Source organism: Orcinus orca, chromosome X (assembly GCF_937001465.1).
Source record: "Orcinus orca chromosome X, mOrcOrc1.1, whole genome shotgun sequence".
Classification (NCBI taxonomy): Eukaryota; Metazoa; Chordata; class Mammalia; order Artiodactyla; family Delphinidae; genus Orcinus; species Orcinus orca.
The window spans coordinates 57500253-57522632 of record NC_064580.1 but is presented as its reverse complement, the minus strand read 5'-3'; the positions used below and the strand labels follow the sequence as shown (position 1 = coordinate 57522632).

Here is a 22380-nt window from a genome sequence, read left to right as displayed (position 1 = left end):
TCTTGCTTACAATGGCACTTGAACAGAGAGTACAACCTGTGGCTTTCACCATCTGCAGAACAAAACTGGAAGCTCCATCTAGCCAGGGAATTCAATCAAATCAAGCCTGATTCAAGCCCCAAAACAAAGACTATGATGGCTCTGGGGCTTGTTCTGGTGTCCCGCCAGTGCAGAAAGCTAATTGTAGTACCCAACCCAAATTGTCTAGTAAGCTGCAGCAGAGATCCCAGGCAACTGTGGAGCCCATCCTTCAGCCTCACTTGGGCAGGAAACAAAGCTAATAATTTTATCCACATTTTCCTAGTCAGTGGCACCCTCCCAACCCAGAGGTCAATCAATGACCTCTTGCAACAATAGAACCTGATAGTAATCCACACCTTCCAAGGATGTGAATAGCTGAAACATCCAGAATTCCAAACAGAACTGGTGAAGAACTGTCTCTGACAAAGTGGACCTGTAAATTCTGGAAGAGGAGACTGCTTATTCAACTGTGCAGATACCAATGTATACATTTAAGAATAATGGAATATCTGGTAAACATGAAATCATCAAAGAATACTAATAAAGGTTTAATAACTGACCCTAAAGAAATGGAGATCTATGAACTGTCAGACAAAGAATACAGAATAATCCTGTCAAAGAAGTTTAGTGAACTACAAGAGCATGCAGACAGCTAAATGAAATTAGGAAAACAACACATGACTTGCCCATGCAGAAAAGAAAATCAATGTTGCAGAAAACATAACATTTGAAATTATCCAGCCATAGGAGTAAAAAGATACAAAAATGAAACAGAAGGGGGGGAAAGGCCTACAGGATTTTGGGGACAAAATTAAGAGAACAAATATCCATATTATAGAAATTCCAGAAGGAGAAGGGAAAAGAACAGAAAGTATATTTAAAGAAATAATTGCTGAAAACTTCCTAAATCTGGGAATAGATATAGACATTAGATCCATGAGGATCAAAGGATTTCAATTAGGTTGAACCCAAATAAGGGTATACAAATACATATTATAATTAAATTGCCAAAAGTTAAAGACACAATTTAGAAAGTAGCAAGAGAAAAGACAGAAGTTATATACAAGGGAACTCCCATAAGACTATGGACTGATTTCTCAACAGAAATTTTTCAGGCCAGGAGAGAATGAGATGATATATTCAAAATGTTGACAGAAAAATCTGTCAAGCAAGATTCTATATGCAGAAACTACCCTTCAGAAATAAAAGAGAGATAAAGCCTTTCTTAATAAACAAAGGCTGAGGAAGTTTATCATTACTAGACCTGTCTTTTTTTTTTATTAACATCTTTATTGGAGTATAATTGCTTTACAATGGAGTGTTAGTTTCTGCTGTATCACAAAGTGAATCAGCTTTACATATACACATATACCCATATCCCCTCCTTCTTACAGATCCCTCCCACCTTCCCTATCCCACCCCTCTAAGTGGTCACAAAGCACCAAGCTGATGTCCCTGTGCTATGCGGCTGCTTCCCAGTAGCTATCTATTTTACATGTGATAGTGTATATATATACATGCCACTCTATTAGACCTGTCTTGCAAGAAATGCTAAAGGGAGTTCTTTGAGGGCAAGTAAAGGGATGCTAATTAACTTCATAAAAAATTAGGGCTTTGGGCTTCCCTGGTGGTGCAGTGGTTGAGACTCTACCTGCCAATGCAGGGGACACAGGTTCGTGCCCTGGTCCGGGAAGAGCCCACATGCTGCAGAGCAGCTGGGCTGGTGAGCCATGGCTGCTGAGCCTGCACGTCCGGAGCCTGTGCTCCACAGCAGGAGAGACCACAGCAGTGAGAGGCCTGCATACTGCAAGAAAAAAAAATTAGAAGGAAGGATAAAACTCACTCATAATAGGAAATATAGAGTGAAAATTAGACTGTATAATGTGGTAATGGTGGTGCATATTTCACTTACAAATCTAGTTTAAAAGTTAAAAATCAAACATAGTAAAAATAACCCTAACTAGAATAATGTTATTAGATACACAACATAAAAACTATGTAACTTGTAGCATCAGTAACCTAAAATGTGAGATAGAAGATAAGTAAAAGTGTAAAATTTAAGAAATCAAATGAAGTTAACCTCTTGTCAGTTTAAAATAGAGTGTTATAACTTTATTTATTTTATTTTATTTTTATAAACATCTTTATTGGAGTATAATTGCTTTACAATTGTGTGTTAGTTTCTGCTTTATAACAAAGTGAATCAGTTATACATATACATATGTCCTCATATCTCTTCACTCTTGCATCTCCCTGCCTCCCACACTCCCTGTCCCACCCCTCTAGATGATCACAAAGCACTGAGATGATCGTCCTGTGCTATGCAGCTGCTTCCCACTAGCTATCTATTTTAGGTTTGATAGTGTATATATGTCCATGCCACTCTGTCACTTTGTCCCACCTTACCCTTACCCTCCCCATATCCTCAAGTCCATTCTCTAGTAGGTCTGCATTGTTATTCCCGTCTTGCCCCTAGGTTCTTAATGACCATTTTTTTTTCTTTTAGATTCCATATATATGTTTTAGCATACGGTACTTGTTTTTCTCTTTCTGACTTACTTCACTCTGTATGACAGACTATAGGTCCATCAACCTCATTACAAATAACTCAATTTCGTTTCTTTTTATGGCTGAGTAATATTCCATTGTATATATGTGCCACATCTTCTTTATCCATTCATCTGTTGCTGGACACTTAGGTTGCTTCCATGTCCTGGCTACTGTAAATAGAGCTGCAATGAACATTTTGGTACATGACTCTTTTTGAACTATGGTTTTCTCAGGGTATATGCCCAGTAGTGGGATTGTTGGGTCATATGGTAGTTCTATTTTTAGATTTTTAAGGAATCTCCACACTGTTCTCCATAGAGGCTGTATCAATTTTCATTCTGACTAACAGTGCAAAAGGGTTCCATTTTCTCCACACCCTCTCCAGCATTTATTGTTTGTAGATTTTTTGAGGATGGCCATTCTGACTGGTATGAGGTGATACCTCATTGTAGTTTTGATTTGCATTTCTCTAATTATTAATGATGTTGAGCATTCTTTCATGTGTTGGCAATCAGTATATCTTCTTTGGAGAAATGTCTATTTGGGTCTTCTGCCCATTTTTGGATTGGATTGTTTGTTTTTTTGATATTGAGCTTCACGAGCTGCTTGTAAATTTTGGAGATTAATCCATTGTCAGTTGCTCCATTTGCAAATATTTTCTCCCATTCTGAGGGTTGTCTTTTCATCTTGTTTATGGTTTTCTTTGCTGTGCAAAAGCTTTTAAGTTTCATTAGGTCCCATTTGTTTATTTTTGTTTTTATTTCCATTTCTCTAGTTGGTAGGTCAAATAGGATCTTGCTGTGATTTATGTCACAGAGTGTTCTGCCTATGTTTTCCTCTAAGAGTTTGATTGTGTCTGGCCATAAAGGCCATATATGACAAACCCACAGCCAACATCATCCTCACTGGTGAAAAACTGAAACCATTTTCACTGAGATCAGGTACAAGACAAGGTTACCCACTCTCACCACTATTATTCAACATAGTTTTGGAAGTTTTAGCCACAGCAATCAGAGAAGAAAAAGAAATAAAAGAATCCAAATCAGAAAAGAAGAAGTAAAACTGTCACTATCTGCAGATGACATGATACTATACATAGACAATCCTAAATATGCTACCAGAAAACTACTAGAGCTGATCAATGAATTTGGTAAAGTAGCAGGACACAAAATTAATGCAAAGAAATCTCTTGCATTCCTATACACTAATGATAAAATATCTGAAGGTGAAATTAAGAAAACACTCCCATTTACCATTGTAACAAAAAGAATAAAATATCTAGGAATAAACCTACCTAAAGAGACAAAAGACCTGTATGCAGAAAATTATAAGACACTGATGAAAGAAATTAAAGATGATACAAATAGATGGAGAGATATACCATGTTCTTGGATTGGAAGAATCAACATTGTGAAAATGACTCTACTGCCCAAAACAATCTACAGATTCAATGCAATCCCTATCAAACTATCACTGGCATTTTTCACAGAACTAGAACAAAAATTTCACAATTTGTGTGGAAACACAAAAGACCCCGAATACCAAAGCAATCTTGAGAGAGAAAAATGAAGCTGGAGGAATCAGGCTCCCTGACTTCAGACTATTCTATGAAGCTACAGTAACCAAAACAGTATGCTACTGGCACAAAATCCAAAATATAGGTCAATGGGACAGGATAGAAAGCCCAGAGATAAACCCACACACATATGGTCACCTTATCTGTGGTAAAGGAGGCAAGAATATACAGTGGAGAAAGGACAGCCTCTTCAATAAGTGGTGCTGGCAAAACTGGACAGCTACATGTAAAAGAATGAAATTAGAACACTCCCTAACACCATACACAAAAGTAAACTCAAAATGGATTAAAGACCTAAATGTATGGCCAGAGTGTTATAATTTTAATATAGTTTATGTAAACCTCAGGGTAACCATAAGGGGAAAACCCATAGTAATAACACAAAAGATTATGGTAAATAAATCAAAACGTATTGTTACCAAAATACATCAAAACACAAATTAAGAACCCAGGAGAAGAAACAAGGAACAATCAATCTACAAAACAGCCAGAAATCAATTAAGAAAATAACAATAGGCTTCCCTGGTAGCGCGGTGGTTGGAAGTCCGCCTGCCGATGTGGGGGACACGGGTCCGTGCCCCAGTCTGGGAGGATCCCACATGCCGTGGATTGGCTGGGTCCATGAGCCATGGCCGCTGAGCCTGCATGTCCAGAGCCTGTGCCCCACAACAGGAGAGGTCACAGCAGTGAGAGGCCTGTTTACCACAAAAAGAAAAACAAAAACCAAACAAAACAAAAAGAAAATAGCAATAGTAAGTCTTATCTATAAACAATTTATAAATATAAATGGATTAATTTCTGCAGTCAAATATATAGAGAAACTGAGTGGATTTTTAAAAACAGATCTAAGAATATGTTGCCTACAGGAGACTCACCTTAAAGACACACATGGCTTGGGAGGGAAAGTATGCAAAATATATTTCAAGTAAATATTAACCACAGAGAAAAAACAAAACAAAAAAACAACAACCAAGAAAACAGGGGTAGCTATTCTTATATCAGGAAAATTGGACCTTAAAGTAGAAATGGTAAAAAGAGTCAAAGAAGGTCATTATATAATGATTTAAGGTGTCATTCTGTCAAGAAGATACCAGAATTGCAAATATTTGTTTGCTCAACTTTGGAACACCTAAACCTATAAAGCAAAATTGAACAGAGCTAAAAGGAGAAATAAATGACAATACAAGAATAGTTGCAGAATTTAATAACTTACTCTCAATAATGAATAAGTTTTCCAGAGAAAGAATCAATAAGGGAACAGAGAATGTGAACAATGTTATAGATCAAATGGACCTAACAGACATATATAGAACATTCTATCCAACAACAACAGAATACACATTCTTCTGAGGGACACATGGAACATTTTGTAGAATAGATGATGTGCTAGGCCACAAAACAAGTGTTAGCAAATTCAAGAAGATTGAAATCATATCAAATATCTTCTCTGACCACAATGGTATGAAACTAGAAAGAAATAACAGGAGAAAAATTGGAACAATTACAACACATGGAAATTAAACAACTCTCCTGATCAAAATAGAAATTACAGGGGTGATGAAATAGTATATTGAAATTAACAAAAATGGGAGCACAATACCAAGATTCATGGGATGCAGCAAAAGCAGGTCTAAGGGGAAATTCAAAGCAGTAAACACCTATATTAAGAAACAAAAAAGATCTCAAACAACCTAACTCTAAGTCTCATTGAACTAGGGAAATAAGAACAAACTGAACCCAAATTTATCAAAAAAGAAGAAAATAATAAAGATTAAGCAGAAATAAATGAAATAAAAAATAGGAAAATAATTGAAAATACTAACAAAACCAACATCTGTTTCTTTGCAAAGATAAATAAAATTGACAAACTTTTAGCTATACTAACTTAATTGACAAGCTTTTAGCTATATTAACTTAACTTGAGAGAGGGCTCAAATAAACAAATTATAAATGTTAAAAGAGACGTGACATCTCGCACCACTGAAATACAAAGGATCATATATAACTGTGTGCCAAAAATTTGGACAACCTAGTTGAAATGGAAAAATTTTTAGAAACATACCAGTATTGAACCAGAAAGATATAAAAAATCTGAACAGACTGATTACCAGTAGAAAGATTGAGTCAGTAATCAAAAATATCCCAATGAAGAAAAGCCCAGGACCAGGTGGCTTCACTTGTAAATTTTACCAAACATTTAAAGAAATAACATCAATCCTTCTCAAACTCTTCCAAAAATCAAGGAGGAGGGAACAGCCGCAAACCAAAACAAGAAAATAAAAATACAGGCCAATATCCCTAATGAGTATGATGAAAAATTCTGATTTAACTTATATCAAGCCAAATTCAACAATGCATTAAAAGGATCATTCACCATGATGAAGTGGGATTTACCCGTGGGATGCAAGAATGGTTCAACATATGAAAATTAATAAATGTGATACATCACATTAATAGAATGAAAGAAAGAAATCAAATGATCATTTCAATAGATAAAGATAAAGCATCTGAAAACAATTCATCTTCAGGTCATGATAAACACTCAACAAATTAGTTATAGAAGGACTTTACTCCAACATAATAATGACCATATATGACAAGTTCACAGCTAACATCATAGTCAATGGTGAAGGTTTGAAAGCTTTTCCTCTAAGATAACAAACAAGACAAGGGTGCTCACTCTCACCACTCCTATTCAACATAGTACTGTAATTCCTAGCCAGACAGATCAAGGAATAGAAATAAAAGGCTTCAGAATTGGTAAGGAAAAAAATAAAATTGGCTGTATTTGCAGATGAAATAATTTTATATATAGAATATCCTAAAGACTCCCCCCAAAAACCTGTCAAATCTAATCAACAAATTCAGTAAACTTGCAGGATAGAAAATTAATACACAAAAATAGCTGGCTTTTTTATAACTTGACAATGAATTAACTGAAACGGAAAAAAAAATCCCATTTACAATACCATTGAAAAACAATAAAATACTTTGGAATAAATTTAACCAAGGTAGTTAAATATCTGTACACTGAAAAGTTATAGGGCACTGATGAAAGAAATTGAAGAAGACACAAATAAAAGGAAAGATATTCCATGTTCAGTTATTGGAAAAATTAATATTGTTAAAATTTCCATACAACCCAAAGTCATGTATAGATTCAATGCAATTCCTATCAAGAGCCAATGACATTTTCTATATGAGTAGAAAAAAATCCTAAAATTTATATGGAACCACAAAAGATCTCAAATAGTAAAAGCAATCCTAAAAAAGAAGAAAAAAATGAGAGGAGACATCACAGTTCCTGATTTCAAGTCACATTATAAAGCAACAGTAACCAAAACTGTATGCTACTGGCATAAAAGCAAACAAAAAAACTCAATGCAATAGTACTGAAAGGCCAGAAACAACACCATGCAATATACAGCCAACTAATATTTGACAAGGGAGCCAAGAACACTCAATGGAGAAATAACAGTCTCTTCAATAAATGGAGATTGGAAAATTAGATATTGTCATTAAAAAATGAAACTAGGCTCTTATCTTGCACCATTCAAAAAATTTAATGCAAAATGTATTAAAGATGTAAATGTGAACTGGAAAACATAAAACTCCTAGAAGAAAACATAGGAAAAAAATTCCTTGACATGGATCTTGGCCATGATTTTTGGATAATGCCTAAAGTACAAACAACAAAATAAAAAACAAACAATTGGAAACCAAAAAGTTTCTGCCCAACAAATGAAATGATCAACAAAATGAAAAGACAATCTACAGAATGGGAAATTATTTGCAAACCATATCTAATAAGGGGTCAATATCAAAAATATATAAATACCATTCAGTAGCAAAACAAATAATCCAATTTCAAAAAATGATCAAGGGATCTTAATAGCCATTTTCCAAAAGAAATTATACAACTGGCCAACAAATACATGAAATGTTGCTCAACATCACCAATCATAAGGTAAATGCAAATCAAAACCACAATGAGATATCACCTCACATCTGTTAGAATGGCTATCATCAAAAAGACAAGGGAAAAAAAAAAAAAAAGACAAGGGATAACAAATGTTGGTGAGGATGTGAAGGGAAGGGAATCCTTATACACTGTTGGTGGGATTGGAAATTGGTACATCCACTATGTAAAACAATATGGAGGTTCCCCAATAATTAAAAATAGAATTACCGTATGATTCAGAAATTCCACTTCTGGGAATGTATCCAAAGGAACAGAAACCCTATGTCAAAAAGACATCTCCACCCATGTTCATAGCAGTATTAGTCACAATAGCAGAGACATGGAAATAACCTATGTGTCAACTGATGGATGAACGAATAAGTAAGTTGTGGTATATACAATGGAATATTATTCAACCATAAATAAAGAACAAAATCCTACCACTTGCAACAATATGGATGATCCTTGTGGGCACTATGGTAAATGAAATAAGTTTGACAGAGAAAGACAAATACTACATGATCTCACTTATAAGAGGAATATATATATATATATATATATATATATATATATATATATATATATATAAAGAGATCAGATTTATGTTTACCAGAGGCAGGAGTAGAGGGAGGGAAAATTTGATGAAAGTTGTCAAAGTGTACAAACTTCCACTCATAAGATAAATAAATACTAGAGGTGTAAGGTACAACACAATGACTATGGTTAACACTGCTGTTTTTTTTTTTTAAGGTTTTCAAAATAACATTTATTTCTTAAAAGTTAACATGTGCATAATAGGAAACCAAAGAACACAAGAAGCAAAAAACAGTCATCCATCATCACAGGCAATTTACCATTTGATGTGTCCTAGGTCTCGTTTGTGTATTTAAACACAACTAAGCATTCATTTTTATGTAATTAAGATCATACAGTTATGTATCATGCTTTTTCACACATCATGAATATTTACCATTTCAAAGTCCCAAAGCTATGAGTATTTTGATAACCAAAAATACACTACACCAACTCAATCTGGAAGGAAAAAAATGTAATCCTTTCTTGGCGACAAAAACTTCAGAAAAGACAAAAATGGCAACAGGCCTCTAGATAAAGATATTGGCAGAGTTATGATTAAAATACTACATTCCCTTAACGTTCAATTAAAAATGAGACATAAAGCAACAGAGTACCCAAAGTATAATGCTTTTAAGAGGATTCATTATCTGATCTAAACTATTAAAGTATTAGCAAGGAGGTATATTTCCACTGAATTACTTAACAATGTATTCCTATAGTACAGCTAAGAGATGCACACACATCAATGGTTATCATCAAAATATAAAAAGGAATATATCCACATACTTCCCTCCCTTTTATACTTCCTTCTGCCCCTCTGCTGCCAACCTAATGAACAAGTCCTGGTGTACATTTCTCAGATGGTTTAACAATTCCATGTCCAAGATGCTACTTTTTTACCAATTATAACAAAGATATTTACAAATTGTTTAATTCACTAGCTCTACTTTTTATCATACATTGTCACCTCAGGACTCCTAAAAAGCCTAGATGTTGCAAAATAATGAATGAACCTTGTCCATAGTAAGCATTGGTACTTTACAAAAATGCACATTTAGACCTATGGTTATAACCTAAAACTGTCTTCTAGATATGGAGATATTAGCTAAGAGCCCTTCCCTTCACCCTTCCTCTCACCCATCCTCCAGCATATCAGCAACTAAGTACAGGACTATATCTAGCTCCAAGAGGTGGATTAACATAGACGCTCCCAGAAGACACAGCCCTTCCTAAAAACCAACAAAAGGGCATTTATTAAGGGGTTATTTTACTACCTCTACTTTTAATATACTTTGGGCATTAGGACTTGCTTATTCTTTAATACACAGCAATATTAACTAAAACACACAAATAGAACAATGGTTAGACAATCTGAACTTGTCTAAAGACTCATGGGCACAGATCCCTTCTCTGTACTTCCTTCCCTGTCTGCTCCCCGCCTCCCCACCACCCAGTGAATAGTCAGCTTACGCTCCAAGACTCAAGTTTAACAATTTCCACTCCCCCAATACAACCATTCCTATGAATTAACAGAAAAAAAATACTTTAAAAGGTGTTACTTTTAACTCTCTATTTTCAACATATGTTGTGTACTTTTACACATCTAGAAAGATTAGATGTTTCAAATACAGATTTAAGTTTGTCCACTATGTATACACGTAGTAGCACTGAAGAAACTGCACACAAAGGCTATAGTCACAAAGTGTCTCCTAAACAGGAACACTCTGGCCTAGAAGCTTCCCCTTCTCATCTCTATCAACCCGGTGGACAAGAATAAGCATCTGTAATGCTTAGAGGGGATTTTAACAATTTTACTTCCTCCAGTTGTTTTCAGAAGTCTTTCCTATGAATTTTAACACAAAGTGTACACAATGTATTTATCGGCTATTTTTGTCATACACTGGCAACCTCTTTAACATCTAGGAAGACTAGATGTTGTAAATTTGGACCCTCTGTCCTTTATGTACACTATGTACACAGCCAAGTAAAACAAAATGCAGAGACACACCAGACAATGGTTAGTCTTGGTATAAAGCCCTTTACACTTTCTTCTTTCTCCCTGAACCAGCACAAATAAAATAATGTGTACTGCTCAGAGAGGTGGTTTGATCATTTTGATCACTCCATTTCTAAAAGACAGTATTTCATATGAATTTTAACAAAAGGATATATCTACAAAATATGTTACTTCACTACCTCTACTTTTAACATACTTTGTGCACTTCTAAACATCTAGAAAGACTAGATGTTTCAAATAAGGACTAAAGTTTGTCCACTATATACACAGTAGTGTCGAATAAACTACACACATGTAACAATGGTTAGATCTGAAAGTGTCTTCTACATAGGGACATTCTAATCTAGAACACTTCATTTCTCCCAGCACCTCCTTTCTGCCATCCATCCAACATTGGGCAAGTACAGGCACAGGTGTCAGGCACAGGTGTCACTTAGATGTGATTTACAATTTCACTTCCAAAGGCCCTTTTCAGAAGACGGCTTTTCAATGAATTTTAACACAAAGTGTACAAAATGTGTTAGTTTACTAACTCTACTTTTGTCATACATTGGCAACCTCTTTAATATCTAGAGACTAGATATTATAAAATGGGGACCCATTGGTCCAGTATATACAAAATATATAAAGTTAAACAAAATGCATGTAACATATAGAGCAATGGATAAGTTGAAATGTTCTAGTACCTGCTAACAAAACATCTTTTGCAATCTTCCCTCCCACCTCCCTAAACCCAATGAACAAGCACAGAGTATACTGTTCAGAGAGGAGGTTTAACAATTCCATTTCCAAAGACAGTATTTCCCATCAGTTTTTAAAAGCTATTTACAAGAAGCATTATTCTACTAAAACTACTTTTAAATACATCAAGCACTTCTAAACATCTAGAAAGAATAGATATTTCATATAAGAACTTACTTGTCCACTATGTACACAGCACTGTTAAATAAAATTGCACACATGTAACAATGGTTATAATCTGAGGTATCTTCTAAATATGACCATTTTGGCCTGAACCATTTCCTCCCTCACTTCCTTCTCTCCACCACCAATCCAGTGGACAAGTACATGCATATGTAATGCTTAGAGGTGGTTGAACAAATTCATATCCAAAAGTCATTTACAGAGGACAAGCTTTCCTATGAATTTCAATAAAGTATACAAAATGTGCTAATTTTACTACTTTGTCATACACTGGCAACCCCTTTAACGTCTAGAGACTAGATGTTGCAAAACTAGGACTCAATTTGTCCATTATATACACTATATACACAGCAAAACAAAATGAACATACAAAAAATGGTTTTGTCTGAAAATGTCCAGGTATGAACACACTAGCATATTACCTTTTGCAATTCTTTCCATCCCTCCTCCAAACCACTGAACAAGTATAGACAATAGTATACTGCTCAGAGAGGTGGTTTAACATTTAACATTCCCAAAGACAGTACTTCCTGTGAATTTTAGCAAAAAGTTATTTACAAAGTGATATTTTACTACATCTACATTTAACATACGTTGGGCACTTCTAAACATCTAGATGGACTAGATGTTTCAAATAAGGACTTAATTTGTCCACTATATACAGAGCAGTACTGAATGAACTGCACACATGTAACAGTTATAATCTGAAACTGTCTTCAAAACACCAGCATTCTAGCCATTCTAAGACCAACCCCCTTCTCTCTCTCTCCCCTCCACCAACCCAGAGGGCTATCACGCTCAAATTTTCAGAAGACAATCTTTCCTAGAAATTTTAACACAAAATGTACAAAATGTATTATTTACTAACTCTATTTTTGTCATACACTGGCAACCTCTTTAACATCTAGAAAGACTAGATGTTGTAAATTAGGACTCATTTGTCCATTATATACACTATATACACAGCAAAGTGAAACAAAATGTGGGAACATAAAAAAGACAATGGTTAATCTTGCCTCACTATAAACACACTGGCACAGAGCTGTTTGCACTTCCTTCTCCTCCCGGCGACCTTGAACCAGTGCACAAACAAACACAGTGCATACTGCGTACTGTTCAAAAAGGTGGTTTGGCCACCCCTCCCCCCCCCAAACAACATTTCATACGAATTTTAACAAAAAGGTATTTACAAAATGTCTTTTTACTACCTCTACTTTGAACAAATATCAGGCACTTTAGAAGATCTAGAAAGACTAGATATATCAAAAAAGTACTTATTGTCAACTACACATACAGTAGTAAGGAGTAAAATGCACACACAAAACAATGGTTCTAATATGCAAATGTCTTCTGTGACCAGTCTGGCACAGAACCTTCTTTTCTTCCTCCTCAAAGTCTTCCATTCCATGTCCTCTAACCCACTGAACAAACGTGGACCTCTGTGGCTCCTGATGTCGCCTCTAGAGGTGGTCAAACAACTCCATTTCGAAAAGTCATTTCCAGAAGACATTTCTTTTCTACGGTTTTTTTAAAGAAACAAATGGGTATTTACAAGACATGTGACTTTAACTCTATCATACGTCGGCAACCTCTTCACATCTAGAAGGCCTATATGTAGCAAAAAGTTTTCTTTCGAAAGGTTGGGGGGAAAGTTGAGAGCAGCTTTTTCATATTATATACACAGGCCTTCTATAAACGGCCAGTAAATCTTCCCAAAGGGTGGCAGGCACTTCCTATTGGCCGCATGTGGTATGTTATTCTACCATTTCTATCTTCCGACATCGAGGTCTTGGTAGAACGACGACCAACCGCCCGATGACCCGCTAACGTTCCACCCGTCATGGACCGGGGCTCCGCTCACCTTCCAGGCCCGTTAAGGCCTTTGTCCGTCGTTGTCCGGACGAGGTGAGGTCTCGTCCAACTGGGGCAGAGAGGTCACCTCAGGTCCCGGATCCGCGCGGGCTCCAAGGCCTAAGGGTGGCTGAGCTGGCGTCCACGTAGAGCCCCCTTCCCGGGCCCTCGAGGCTCTAACGGCCCTCCGCAGCGTTCCAGTGGCTGCCATTCTTCTCGCCCTGCCACGCCCAACGCCCAAAGGCGCCACGTCCTCGGTGGCCTGCCGGAGGCTTCGCCTAACCCCTGCAGCGTGGGGTCAAGAGACCCGGCAGTGGGCGGGATCTGGGCTCCGAGGGGCCGCCGCCATTAGGTCGCGGAGGTGGGGGTGGGGGAGCAGTTCGTTGCTGCTTCCAGGCTCGGGCCCTGCCAGTGGGCGGCTGCGGCGAGGGCTCTGGGGCTCGGTAAGACACAGCCTGAGCTTGTCCCGGGGGCCCCCCAGTTCACCTGCTGACCAGAGGCCGGAGGGCCTGGAGGGCCCTGGGCTAGAAGGCCGCGATCCGCTTCTCACCGCGCTCTCTGCCGGAACTCTGCTGTTTTTGAAAGTTGTTAAGACAGTAGATCTAAAGAGTTCTCATCAGTAGGGAAAAAAAACAATTTTTTCCTTTTGTTTTTTATCTATATGAGATAATGGATGTTAACTAAACTTATTGTGTTAATCATTTTACAATATATGTAAGTCAAATCATTATGCTGTACACCTTAAAGTTTTTATAATATTGTATGTCAATTACATCTCAAAACAACTGGAAAAATAAACATACTCTTACCATATGATCCAGCAACTGTATTCCTTGAGATTCACTTAAATGAGCTGAAAACTTATGTCCATAAAAATCCCTGCACACAGATATATACAGCAGGTTTATTCACAATTGCCAAAACTTGAAAGCAAGCAAGATATCCTTCAGTAGGCTAATGGATGTGTAAACTGAAGTACATCCAGACAATGGAATATTATTCAGGACTAAAAAGAAATCAGATATTAAGGCATGAAAAGACATGGAGGGACCTTATATTCATAATACTTGGTGAAAGAAGCCAATCTGAAAAAGCTACATACTGTATGATTCCAATATATGACATTTTGGAACAGGCAAACTATGGAGTCAATAAAAAGATCAGTGGTTACCAGGGGTTAGGGTGGGGGAAGAGATGAATAGGTGAAGCACAGAGGACTTTTAGGGCAGTTGAAATATTCTAAAATAGTATAATGATAGATATATGCAATTATAGATTTGTCCTAACCAATAGAATGTGAAACACCAAGAGTGACCAGTAGTGTAAACTATGAAAATTGGGTGATTATGATGTGTCAACATAAGTTCATCAATTGTAACAAATGTACCACTCTGGTACATCTACTGATAATGAGGGAAGCTACGTGAGGTTGGGAGTAGAGTGTATATGAGAAATCTATGTACCTTCATATCATTGTTGCTGTGAGTTTAAAACTGTTCTTAAAAAATAAACTCTTGAAAAATATACAGTATAGTAAATATTTATTAAATAAATTAATACAGTAGGAGTAGGGCAGAGCAGGAGAAAGGCTAGCTGTCTTAGGAATCAGTGCCCTGGGATCAGGGTGGGGTCACTCTGAGAGGCATTCAGGGCAGACAAACAGAACTGCGTAAGGAAAGCTGACTGTGAATCGAGTAAATATGAAATTCCAAAAGCAGTTAATTACCAACATTGTTAATTTGGGTCTGTTTTCTACTGGTCAGGCCCACATCAGAGTAATAGCTATGGACTCCACAAAAGGAAACTGAGACCTGTCCAAAGGGAAGTGAGAAATCTGGTGAAGTGTACTAGTCTGCTTAGTCTGCCATAGCAAAATACCACAAACTGAATGGCTGAAGCAACATAAATTCATTTTCTCACACTTCTGGGAGCTGACGGTCCGTGATCAAGGTCCATAACCAATTTGACTTCTGATGAGAACTGTCTACCCAGATTGTAGATGGCCATACATGGCCATTCCTTAGTGTGTGTACACAGGGAGAGAGAGGGAAGGAGGGGGAATGGAGGGAAGGAGAGGGAAAGCGAGAGGAAGAGAGAGAGAGAGAGAGAGAGAGAGAGAGAAACCTCTTAAAAGGACATTAATCCTATATTATGAGGGCCCCCCCCCCCTTATGAGCTCACTTAACTTTAATTGCATTCTTACTTTTAATATAGCAACAGTGGGGGTTAGGACTTCAACATATGAAGTTTGAGGCATACATTTAATTCATAACAGCAGGAGTTTGGAAAACAAATCTAATGAGTAGCAGTTGAAGCTTCTGGGGCTGTTTGGTCTTGAGAAGAATTAAGGGGACTTAGTCTCAGACAGCAGATTTCTGAAAGGCTATCAAAAAGCAGAGGGAGGAAATGTTTTCAGTGCATTCTCAGGGGAAGACTTTAGAAAGCCACAGGAAAGATAGACTTTATCATCTCAACAGAGCTATCATTGGGTGGTGTCAGCTGTCTCAGAGGGAGTGAGAAATTCACCACTGGAGGTAAGAAAGCTGGTACTGACACACAATTTGGGAGGGATATAATATAAGCTGGGCTTGCATGAGTGAGCTAAAATATCACTTCTTGCCCACAAATTCGGAAGTAACAGTATGAGAATACTTCCAAACTGACTCATCTTTTCTTAACATCCAGCTTCTCTGGGTAGGGTACAGAAAAGTCAGTGCATCCATTTTATATCTCCCTCTTCACTAATTTTTCCCACAAGAATGTCAGCCAAGCCAGGCCTAGCTTAGCTTAGGCAGGGAGTGAAGGAGCTAGTACCTGAATAGCCTGAGTATAAAAAAGAAAAATCATCAGCAAACCTCAAAGAAATAGCTTTTTGTTCTTTCTTACTTTCTGTTCCCATTATGCTAATTTTAAGTCAGAAGCTGTGGATGCCAGAGCTATGTGGAGGCTGTGACTAGTGTAGTGAAGCATGTCAACTGAGTGAAATAGGTAGGGAGGAGACAGCCTGAAGCCTGGGGTTTTATAGATTTTCCTTCCAGGGCTGGACTGAAAGTTGTTCTGGCTTGCCCCTGTTCATAAAGCTGGCAGGAAGTGCTGGAGCTTAAAGGCTGAGTAGCAGTGGGCATAGAGAGAGAAGAATGGCTTAGTAATACTGACTGAACTCAGCAATGTGTTGGATCAGCTGTGAAATTGCCAATGGTGCTTTATGGCCAAGATAAAAGAATCTCAACTGTGTGGAAAAGGTTGTTTCTTTATATTGCGAATTTCTTCCTTAAGAGTTATGGTTCTGAAATGTGAATAGACATAAGAATTCCATAGAGTGCTTGTTAAAATGCAGATTCCCAGCTCCTCCAGATATACTGAATCTGAATCTTTGGGAGTGGGTCCTGGGCATTTGCATTTTAACAAGTTCTTTAAGAGATTCAAATGTACACTCAATTTGGAGACTCGCTGATTGAAGTATTAAAATTAAAAGTGGTGTTTGAAAAATAAGAAATAAATACAGCCTATATTGAGTTTAGAGGATAACCTTACATGAGACAGTCAATAGAAGACATTCCTATTCATGGCTTAGAACTACCTTGATGGCATTTGCTGCTGTTGCTTTAACTGAGGGCTGTGATGCACATTTAAAAGTTAATATATTGTGGGAAACATATTCAAAATTAATTTATATATCAACATCTTAGCTTCTTCAAAATTAATATGTTCACTTATGTTTTTATAAACTTAAATATTAAAATTAGAAATTGACACACCAAATAAAAAGCAGTGTTGGGGAGCTGGAGAGAGGGCTGCATAAATGCTAGGATGTACTGGTGAAACCCAGGCTACAGTGGTGTTGGCCACTTTTCAGAGTGCTGGATCCTGTTGGAGGTAGTCAAGAAGCAAGGAGGAAACACTACTATGACACTTCCCAAAAGAATGCAAGATGTCTGAAATGTCAGTGCCTCATGGGGGTGGTTCTCTGAAGTAGTGGTGGTAGAATATAGACATTTTAGAAATAGGGAGAAATCGTGACATGGAAACTAACTCAGGTGGCATTGAAAATTAGAAATTATGCAATAAGTTCCTTACTCTTGTTCTCAAATTCTCCAGAAGTTATTTCATCCATGTGGCCATAAAGACCTGTCCATTAAATCAAAAATATAAAGGAATCCCACCTTGCACACATTCAACTGTCAAAAATTTAAAAGTCTGACAAGACTATTAGATAATTTGTTTATGTTCACACAAACAGCTGTTAAAATGAATGTACTAGTTATGTGCAACATGAATAAGTTACAGTGACAAACATCTTGAGTTAAAAAAAAGCATGTCCATTAAACCAACTTTTTATAATTTTTAAGAAGTATAGCCAGGACATGGAAGCAACTTAAGTGTCCATCAACAGATGAATGGATAAAGAAGATGTGGCACATATATACAATGGAATATTACTCAGCCATAAAAATAAACGAAATTGAGTTATTTGTAGTGAGGTGGATGGACCTAGAGTCTGTCACATAGAGTGAAGTAAGTCAGAAAGAGAAAAACAAATACCATATGCTAACACATATATATGGAATCAAAGAAAAAATGGTCATGAAGAGCTTAGCAGCAAGACAGGAATAAAGACACAGACCTACTAGAGAATGGACTTGAAGATATAGGGAGGGGGAAGGGTAAGCTGTGACAAAGCGAGAGAGTGGCATGGACATATATACACTACCAAACGTAAAATAGATAGCTAATGGGAAACAGCTGCATAGCACAGGGAGATCAGCTCAGTGCTTTGTGACCACCTAGAGGGGTGGGACAGGGAGGGTGGGAGGGAGGGAGACGCAAGAGGGAAGATATATGGAGACATATGTATATGTATAACTGATTCGCTTTGTTATAAAGCAGAAACTAACACCATTGTAAAGCAATTATACTCCAACAAAGATGTTAAAACAAAAAAGAAGTATAATAGTATATTGTTTAAGAGGACTTCTAGAATGACACAGTAAAGAGCTTGGTGGGCCTTTTCAGCAATACAACCATTTAACTGGAGAAAATAATTTTAAAATTTGATTAATAAATGTCTCTGTAAATAGTCCTAAGAATATACAACAAAATAGAGAAAGGTTTTTCAGGGAAATCTTCCAAATTTTGGTCATAATAAGAGTCTGGTATTTGAACCACAACTGTCTCTTACCACCTAGCTTAATCCTCTAGCTCCATTTTACAGAAGCCCCACCCTGAATACTCTATGCTAGACATGTACTGCCAAGAAGGTGGGAGTTTTCTCTCTTTCCAGTTGCCAGACTGAGGCTATAGTTTCATCTTGGCAGGGGCAGGTTATCAGTGGCATTTCTCAGACCAGTGACCTAAGTCACTGAAGCTCTGTTTCAGGCAGGCATGACAGAGAATTAGGTCTATCTTTCCCCACCCATTCTTCACTCATAAGATGGGAGCTCTACCCCAGGAAGAGAATATTGGTGCCCTGGTCATCCCTCCCTCCCCAATTTGCTCATAGAATGAAGGTTCCACACTGGGAGAGGCAAGCTGAGAAAATCAGGGGCTAACATCCTCTCTCACAGCAGTGCCTATTTATAGAGCAGAGGTTTCACTCTGGGAAAAATGTGTGTCCACCCCCAGCCCCAGAGCAGTAGAACAGAATTTTTGCCCAGGGATAAAGGCAAGCCATAAGAACAAAGAGTTTACCAGCTTTCCTTGAGGGGACTGACTTTATTTAAAACAGAGAGGGGAGAAGTCCATGTCTATGAGCATATTCAAAAACAATGGAGATCTTGGTGAAGAGCAATTAGCTCTCTGATGAAAAGAAAAATAACAGGTCAGAAGTTTAATATTGAGAACCAGAGAAAGAGACAAATAAGAAAAACCCTCCTGGGAGCACAGTTAATTCTGGCTGTGGAATGGCTGTGTGTATGCTCTAAGCTGCACCCACACAGGAGCAATCAGAGAGGGACATGATGCCCACTTGAAAGCATTCCCCAGCCACATACTGACCCATTAAGATAGTGCAAAATCTTCATTGGGGCTTAAAAACTTCAAATGAACTTAAACTTAAACTTCAAATGAACAATAAGATACACTGACCTAAGGGGTACTCCTAGAAAGTCAGGTCTAAAAATACTATCACACTCATCCCAGACAGTCTGAAAGGTATGTGTGCAAGCCCATGGCTGTACCTTTGCCCTCTCTGGAGCAATTAGAGAGAGAACCTCCAAGCTACAGTTCCCTCACTGAATTTGGGGCAAAAAAGTAAATTATCTGAACTGTGATAGAAGCCTCCAGGCAACATACATACATATTAAATAGTAAAGGATAGAAATTTAACTGGCAAGGTAGCTTAAGCACAACCTATGACCAACAAGTAATTTAGGCTGGTACAGGGACAAACCTTAGGTAGCCAAGCTAAAAAAAATTAAAAGGAGAAAAATTCTGAGCAGAGATATCAGAGGCAGTATGCTGCAGGAGAAATGCAATACGCAAAAATAATTCAGCTTAGTCAATATGCAAATAAACAAACAAGTAAACAAAACCAACAACAACTCAGGGCTGGGCTATGGGGGAGAGGTATCAGTATACAGAATTGGTTACATATGCTGTCAAAAACACCCATTGAACAACAAAAATGACATGAGAAGGAGCAGGATTAGAGTGTCCTATACACAAAGGAAAAAGGCAGGCAATAGAAAATATTTTTATGGCAAACAATGCAAAGACTTCAAAGCAGCTCTAATAAATGTATTCAAAGAACTAAAGAAAATCATATGTAAAGAATTAAAGGAAGGTATAATGATAATGTCTCAACAAATAGCAAAAGTATATAAAGAGAAGGAATTAAAAGTTTAAAATAAAAATTCTGTAGTTGAAAAGTATAATAACCAAAATGAAAAACTCACTAACAAATTTACTATCAAATGGGATCCAGCAAAACATAAAAATAATTATACATAATGACCAAGTAGGATTTATATGAGGAATGCAACGTTGGTTTGACATCTGAACAGCAATTAATGTAATACATTATATCCATAAGATAAAAACCAAAAATTGCATGATCATTTTAGTAGATGCAGGAAAAGAATATCATAAAACCAAACACACTTTTATGAAAACACTTGACAAAGTAGTAGAATACAAGGGTACATCTTCAACTACGTAAAGGGTATCTATGAAAAATCCAAGATAACATTATATTTTATGATGAAAGACTGGATACTTTGATCTAAAATCAGTAACCAGACAAGGATGTCCATGCTAACCACCTCTATTTAACATTGTATTGGAAGTTCCAGCCAGAGCAATTAGTCAAGAGAAAGAAATAAAAGCATTAAAAATGAAAAAGAAGAAATAAAACAATTTCTATTCATAGATGACATTATCTTGTATACAGAAAATGCTGAAAAGTTCACGAAAAAGCTAACACAACTAATAAAAGACCTCAGCAAAATTATAGGATACAAGATCAACATAAAAAATGGATTGTATTTCTACAGATTTGCAATGAGCCATCTGAAATGAAGTGATGTGAACAATTCCATCAAAAAGCATCAAAGCATACACTTACAAGGAAATAACAGAAAGAGGAATTAAGGAGATAATCCAATTCACTATCCTATCAAAAAGAATAAAATACCTAGGAATAAACCTACCTAATGAGGTAGAAGAACTGTGCTCTGAAAACTGTAAGAGGCAGATGAAAGAAAACGAAGATGACAGAAACAGATGGAAAGCTTTACTGAGTACTTGGATTGGAAGAAACAACATTGTTAAAATGACCAAACTACCCAAGGCAATCTAAAGAGTCAATGCAGTCCCTATCAAATTACCAATGGCATTTTTCAGAGCACTAGAACAAAAATCTGAAAAAGTGCATGGAGTCACAAAAGACCCCAAATTCCCCGATTCCAAAGCAATCTTTGGAAAGAAGAATGGAGTTGGAGAAATCAGACTCCCTGACTTCAGACTATACTACAAAGCTACAGTCATCAAAACAGTATGATACTGGCAGAAAAACAGACTTATATATCATTGGAATAGGATAGAAAGTCCAGAAATAAACTCACACATTTATGGTCAATTAATATACAACAAAGGAGGCAAGAATATACAGTGGAGAAAAGACAGTCTCTTCAATAAGTGATGCTGGGAAATCTGGACAGCTACATTTAAAAGAATGAAATTAGAACACTCCCTAACACCATACACAAAAGTAAACTCAAAATGGATTAAAGACCTAAATGTAAGGCCAGACAGTATAAAATTCTTAGAGGAAAACATAGGCAGAACACTCTTTGACACAAATTGCTGTGATATTTTGTTTGGATCCATCTCTGAGAGTAATAGAAATAAAAATAAAAATAAATGAATGGGACCTAATTAAACTCAAAAGGTTTTGTACAGCAAAGGAAACCATAAACAAAATGAAAAGACAACCAACTGGGAGAAAATATTTGCAAATGCCACAACCAACAAGGGATTAATCTCGAAAATATACAAACAGCTCATGCAGCTCAATATCAAGAAAACAAACAACCCAATCAAAAAATGGGTGGAAGAGTTACATAGACATTCCCAACCCCCCCCCAAAAAATATCGATGGCCAACAGGCATATGAAAATATGTTCAACATATCTAATTATTAGAGAAATGCAAATCAAAGCTATCTCACATCAGTCTGAGTGGCAATCATTAAAAAGTTTACAAATAATAAATGGAGGAACTGTGGAGGAAAAGGAAGCATCCTATACTGTTGGTGAGAATGTAAATTTGTTCAGCTACTATGGAGAACCTTATGGAGGTTCCTTAAAAAGCTAAAAATAGAGTTACCATATGATCCTGCAATTTAACTCCTGGGCACATATCCAGAGAAACTTATAATTCGAAAAGATATTCATAGCAGTACTATTT

The 22380-nt window shown here is 36.9% G+C and overlaps 1 long non-coding RNA gene across 1 annotated transcript; it reads right to left on the bottom strand.

Moving 5' to 3' along the window:
• Nucleotides 1-9096: 9096 nt before the first annotated feature.
• Nucleotides 9097-14031, bottom strand: LOC117203652 (uncharacterized). The gene is made up of 2 exons (XR_004486501.2): nucleotides 13487-14031; nucleotides 9097-13142 (listed from the first exon to the last, which is right to left on the bottom strand). It is a non-coding gene; the product is annotated as an uncharacterized LOC117203652 (long non-coding RNA).
• Between the last annotated feature and the right edge of the window lie 8349 nt (nucleotides 14032-22380).